We start from the raw sequence: 6176 nt of genomic DNA, 5'->3' as shown, positions 1-6176 counted from the left end.
AAAATCTAAATGAGGACACACTCTACAGAGAAAAAGAAATAGGCCTTATGAAGAGACAGTACAGAAACTCAGAATTTTAAAGCGTAGTGGGAAGATATTTGGGGGTTAACTAACCTCAAGTGTAGAAGTTGGCAATTAGTCCTGCTCCACTGAGGAACGGGAAGTAAAATGGAACCATTAAGTTTAAACCTAATAATACTGTTGGTTTTGGTTCTATGTTTCTGTTTTTGTTTGTGTTTTCTAGAAAGATTTCACATTTCTAGGAAAGAGAGATGAGTAATTTAACGGAACACACAGATCAAGAGATTGGAACGCAAAAGGTGAAATTACGTGATCAACGTCAAGGATTGGTCCATTTAAGTCACAGTTCTGCTTTCGGATTATGAGTCCTTTCAGAATTGAACTAAATTTTGGATCTACTCTCCAGAAAAATGAGTACATTAAGACATTTGCATACAATTCCCATTCATGGACCACATGTCCGTGAATCTCTGTACTAAATATATTAGGATAAATACAGACAACAGAATACCATAAAGCAGTTATAATGATGAACTTCATCTTCAGTGTTTTGAAATGGAAAAATGAACATCACTGAAAGGGTTCAAGAAGTAGACCATAGAATAATGCATAAGTAGTGTAATACTATTTACATAAAAGCAAATATTTGTATTGTGCATATAACAATAGTGGTGGACTTTTTATTGAGCACATGTTCTAAGTTATTTAACGTATATTATCTAATTTTTTTCTTGAGGAAGATTGGCCCTGAGCTAACATCTATTGCCAATCTTCCTCCTTTTTTCCTTTTTTCTCCCCAAGGCCCCAGTAGGTAGTTGCACATCTTTCTAGTTGCTCTATGTGGGACACCGCCTCGGCATGGCTTGATGAGTGGTGAGTAGGTCCACACCCGGAATCTGAACTGGTGAACCCTGGGCCTGCGAAGCAGAGCTTGGTGAACTTAACCGCTACACCACTGGGCCAGCCCCTATATTATCTAATTTAATCCCCACAATAACTCTATAAATTGGGTACTATTATTCTACCCATTTTGAAAATGAGGAAACTGAGTCTTCAGGAATTAAGTAGTTTGCCTATTATGTGTGATAGAGGCAGTCTACAAACCCAGGAGGAGACACACACACGCTCAAACTGGAAGCCACATGAGGTTAGGAACCATATCCAGCATATTCAGCATGGAAAACAGGGCCAGGCCCACTGCAGGAGATCAATAAAGATGTATTGATTGAATGAATGAACCAAAATGTTACCAGTAGTTATTTATGATGGGCGAGGATAAAGTAGCCCTTATACTTTCTACTTTACGTGTTTATTTATTTGGATTTTTATGATGAGTGTGTTGGCAGAACACTGTTAATGTTCAACGAATATCCATGTGCTTCTCTATATTTCCCATCACCCATGCATATAGGTGTGTCATGAGACTAATTCTCACCAAAGGAATGTGGGTGGAAATAATGTGTCTCCTTCGGTCTGAGGCAGTTAACACACAAGGATTCTTGGGGGTCATCTTTGGGGCTGGTTACCATGGAGACCATGAGATATCCAGCAAGTGTCTGAGACTCAATTTGCCTGTGTGATCTTATAGGGCAAATGAAGATGAATTTCAAGTTGCTGTTTTATTTTATAATTCCTTGAAATGATCTTGTTTATTTGTTTATATTGTGTTTTTACTGCCCTCCTAGAATGTCAGCCTCCTGAGAGCATAAAGCTTGTCTGTCCTGTTCACTATTGTATTCCTGGTGCTTAAAACAGTAACTGCCACATGAGAACAGCCCCATAAATAGTGAAGTAAATGAATAACTGAATGAATGAAGTCCTCTGGGTACCTGAGCATGGGCAAAACTGGAAAGCAGTGATGTAGTTTTCCATAGCAGCATACTAAAAGGGTACCCTTTCAGGGGTGAGAACTCATTTTGAAGACTTCAGCCTAGGAGGAGCTGGAAAGGTGACACCATGTGATATCTTTTTTTTTTTTTTGTGAGGAAGATCGGCCCTGAGCTAACATCCATGCCAATCTTCCTCTTTTTGCTGAGGGAGAGCGGCCCTGAGCTAACATCTATTGCCAAGCCTCCTCCTTTTTTCCCCCTTTTTCTCCCCAAAGCCCCAGTAGATAGTTGTATGTCATAGTTGCACATCCTTCTAGTTGCTGTATGTGGGACGCGGCCTCAGCATGGCCGGAGAAGTGGTGCGTCAGTGCGCACCCGGGATCAGAACTCGGGCCGCCAGTAGTGGAGCGCGCACACTTAACCGCTAAGCCACGGGGCCGGTCCCCATGTGATATCTTTTAAAGGAATGTAATTTACAGCTGCCATAGGAAGACTCAGCAGGAATACTGCTAATACCTGCCTCTAGAAGCTTTGTGTGATCTATCAGTTAGGATATTGGTTTAGTTACTTGTGACAGACACCGAATAACAATGGCTTAAACAAGATGGTTTATTTCTCTTTTATATAAAAGTCTAGCTGGTAGGCAGCTCAGGAAAGTTGGACTGCTCTGCTTCAAATAATGGTCTTGGGACCCTAATTCCTTCTGTTTTATTTTTCTGCCATCTTCCAGGGGGTTGTCCTCATCCTCATGGTTGAGCTCAATGCCCACAATCATGTCTGCATTCCAGGCTCAGAAGGGAGGTAAAGAGGAAGGGGAGGGCATGCAGCTTTCTTTTAAAGATGTTACCAGAAGTGGCATATATCATTAGGCTCACATCCCATTGGTGAGAACTTAAACTACAAGGGAGGCTGGGATATATAGTCTCTAGCTGGACAGCCATACGCCTCTCTAAAACTTGGAGATTACTATTACTAAAAGGAAGAAAGGAAAGATGGATACTGGGGACAACTGGCAGTCTCTTACCAGTGAGGAAACATTACGGCTGATGCTGAGAAACTCTTTGTCCAAAGGTTTATGGTCTATATATGTGACTCCATTATTGTTATTTTTTTTTTGACAAGTTGTGAGTCAGGGCGTGATAGGCAGCCTCTAAAATGGCCCCCAATGATTCCCACTTCCTAGTATTAAAATCCTGTGTAATTCTCTTCTCTTGAGTAACTTTCTTCAAGTGAGTAGAATGTCGATAGGCTGTCACTTCTGTGGGTAGTTTATATAAGATGTACTTCCATCTTGCTAGCATCTATTGCCTTCCTGGCTTGTATGTTTTAATGAAGCAAGTGGCCATGTTGGAGAGGCCCATGTATCAAGAAACTGAGGGCATCTCCAGGCAACAGCCAGCAAAGAACTGAGGCCTGCAGTCCAACAGCCCACAGAGAACTGAATCCTGCCAACAACCACTTAAGTTTGGAAGCAGATAGTTCATCAGTTAAGCCTTCAGATGAGACCCCAGCCCTGGCTGACACCTTAATTGCAGTTTTATGAGAGACTCTGAAGCAGAGGCTGCAACTAAGCTCTGCCTAGACTCCTGGTGCACAAAATCTTTGAGATAATAAATGTGTGTTACCTAAAGCCTCTAGGTTTGAAGTAATTTGTTATGTCACAAAATATAATTAATACATAGGAGTCTTTGCCAAGACTGTTGCCAAGTGCTCTGGATCTAGCCTTTTTAGGAGCACCCTAACTGTCCCTTCTGAGGTATGGTTGTTCCATATTCCCAGATCCATCAATCCTCCACATGATACACACCTACCACTACCACGCCCTTCCCAATCTGAGAGACTCTGCTTCTCTCCTCAGCTCTGGCTTCTTCCACCCCCGCCCTTGTGGTTTTTGCTTTTTTTTTTTTTTTCCCCTTTGAACAGTTGCTTAACATAATCTCCTAAATGATTTTGATAACAGTAGCTAGGAAAGCTGTGGTAGGGGGGTGCTTTAAAAGCTGGAGTAATGAGACTTGGGGAATGCCAGAGAATGACTGTTAAGACACTGGAAAGGTGAGATTGTCTCAGGGAAGCCAGCAGACCCAAGAAACTGGGAGGAGTAGAGGGAACCACTCAGCAGCTTCCTAGCACCCCCCTCCATCCACCAACACAAACAGGTAAAGGCAGAAAGGGTCTCTGGTCATTATCACTGAGACACTTCTTACAGATGTTGATGGAAAGGGATAATGGCATGCATTTCTATATGACATCCTTACTGACAGTATACTGACTATACTTATCAGTATATTCAACAGCATTCAACTGAATTCAGCTGAATCAGTATTCAGTATTAAACTGAATACAGTATATTCAACAACAAAGATATTTATTGAGTGTATACTATGTGCCAGATACTATATTAGGCTCTAGTAAGCAGTAGTGAATAGCCTGTGTCCCTTACACATTGCCTGTTGACTTTCTGTGTCCCCTACTAGACTGTAGGCTCCATGAGGGCAAGGACCTTGTATGACTTTTTCATGATGGATACTCATAGTCTTTGGCATCTGTAAACATTTAATAAATATTTATGGAATGAAAGAACCTGAAAGTGACTGCAATGACAAAGAGGTAAGACGTCAGGAAAGAGGCTCAGAATTACAACACTGTGATTCCACTAGAATGCAAGCTCTACGAGGGCTAGAATTTTGTTCACTGTACACCCCCCGTGTCCAAAACTGTGCCTGGCACACAGGAGGCACTCCATAAATTTTTGTTGCAGAAGAAATAACTTTCAAAGAGTGTCTGCATTTCTAAAGGTAATCTGAAATATTTATATTTCTTTTTCCTATAAGAGCCGTATGCTGTTATTTAAAATAAAAATCCTTGAAAACATTTAATTTATTCACTAGATATTCTCCCATAGACATTACAGTAGAAGAGCACTCCAATCTTGCACATAAGGCAACCTAGTTGTAAATCATCATAGGCGATATGATCAGTGGGATTATAGAGATGGGAGGTACGTCAGGGAGCCCTGGGCTGCTGACTTTAAGGCTTAGAGCATTGCTCTTCCTTTGGTGGCTGAGTTGCCTCATCTGTACAATGAAAGGCTTTGAGTTGGTGAACTCTGAGATCATTTCAGTTATAAAACTCAATAACTCTTTGATCCTGAAATGTCACAGAAAGACATGAGCCGGAATGAAAGATCTCGAACACACCTATTTAATTCAATTTTTCTGACTTCAGTTCAGCATTTAACCAATGTTAGTCGAGAATTTAGCAAACCCAAGCCACCATTTAGTGTCTGTATTCTTACATTTTGACAGGGAAAGGATCATGACTTCTACAGCATTTGGCACTGACCTGGGTAAATAAGATAAGCTTCTAAGCAACCTCTCCTCTTTAAGATCCAGGAATGTATTATGTCTCAGGCTCAGCACATGAGCTGTCAACTTTAAAAAAAAGAAAATTAGCCAGGGGATGTAGCTCAGTGGTAGAGCACATGCTTTGCATGTATGAGGTCCCGGGTTCGATCCCTGACATCTCCAAAAAAGGGAAGATTGATATGGATTTATTATCTAAGCACTTGCCATTGTCAAAATGCTCAGAAACTTCCCTACCCAATAGGCTTTTTCTTGTAAGGAAGTGTTTCTCTAATGGTGCTCTTCCAACCACCTGTCTTAGAATCACTGGGGTGATGGTTATACGAAGCTCTCTGGGCCTCACCCCTAGACCTAACGAATCAGGTCTAGGAATGTAGCCTGGGAGTTTACGTTTAAATAAGCATCCCAGGTAATTTTCATGTACGTGAAAAGTTGGGAACCGGTCCTTTGGCAACTTGGGGCCAAAGTTTCTCTTGATGCTACTTTGCTGAGTCTTCTCCCATTCTTCATGATCCTCAACCATCTCTCCCTTTTCTAGGCTGCTGGTTTTATTGAGTGTCTTACTCTTTATTGCATCATGGATAATGATTGCTTCATTGATCAATCATGCCCTGTTTTTTTCTCTGTTAAATGAGAACATCAGACTGCAGGATTTTTTTGTGTGTGTGAGGAAGATTGGCCCTGAGCTAACATCTGTGCCAATTTTTCCTCCATTCTGTATGTGGGACACCACCACAGCATGGCCTGATGAGCGGTGTTTAGGTCTGTGCCCGGGATCTGAACCCATGAACCCCAGGCCACCAAGGCGGAACACGTGAACTCAACCACTAGACCATCGGGCTGGCCCCCAGACTGTGATTTTTAAGGTCCCCTCCAATTCCAATGTGTTAAATTCTATTTCTATAAATTCTAGTTGGGGAGATTTATCTGGTCATAGAGAGAGCTTCCTTGACCTTTCAGGGTT

The 6176-nt window shown here is 41.7% G+C and overlaps 1 non-coding gene across 1 annotated transcript; it reads left to right on the top strand.

Annotated features, from left to right (window-relative positions):
• Positions 1-5305: 5305 nt before the first annotated feature.
• Positions 5306-5377, top strand: TRNAA-UGC (transfer RNA alanine (anticodon UGC)). Its single transcript has one exon. It is a non-coding gene; the product is annotated as a tRNA-Ala (tRNA).
• The last annotated feature ends 799 nt before the right edge of the window (positions 5378-6176 follow it).

This window comes from Diceros bicornis, chromosome 10 (assembly GCF_020826845.1).
Source record: "Diceros bicornis minor isolate mBicDic1 chromosome 10, mDicBic1.mat.cur, whole genome shotgun sequence".
Lineage (NCBI taxonomy): Eukaryota > Metazoa > Chordata > Mammalia > Perissodactyla > Rhinocerotidae > Diceros > Diceros bicornis.
Note: the sequence above shows the minus strand (reverse complement) of the source record. Positions and strands in the feature narration are given on the sequence as shown.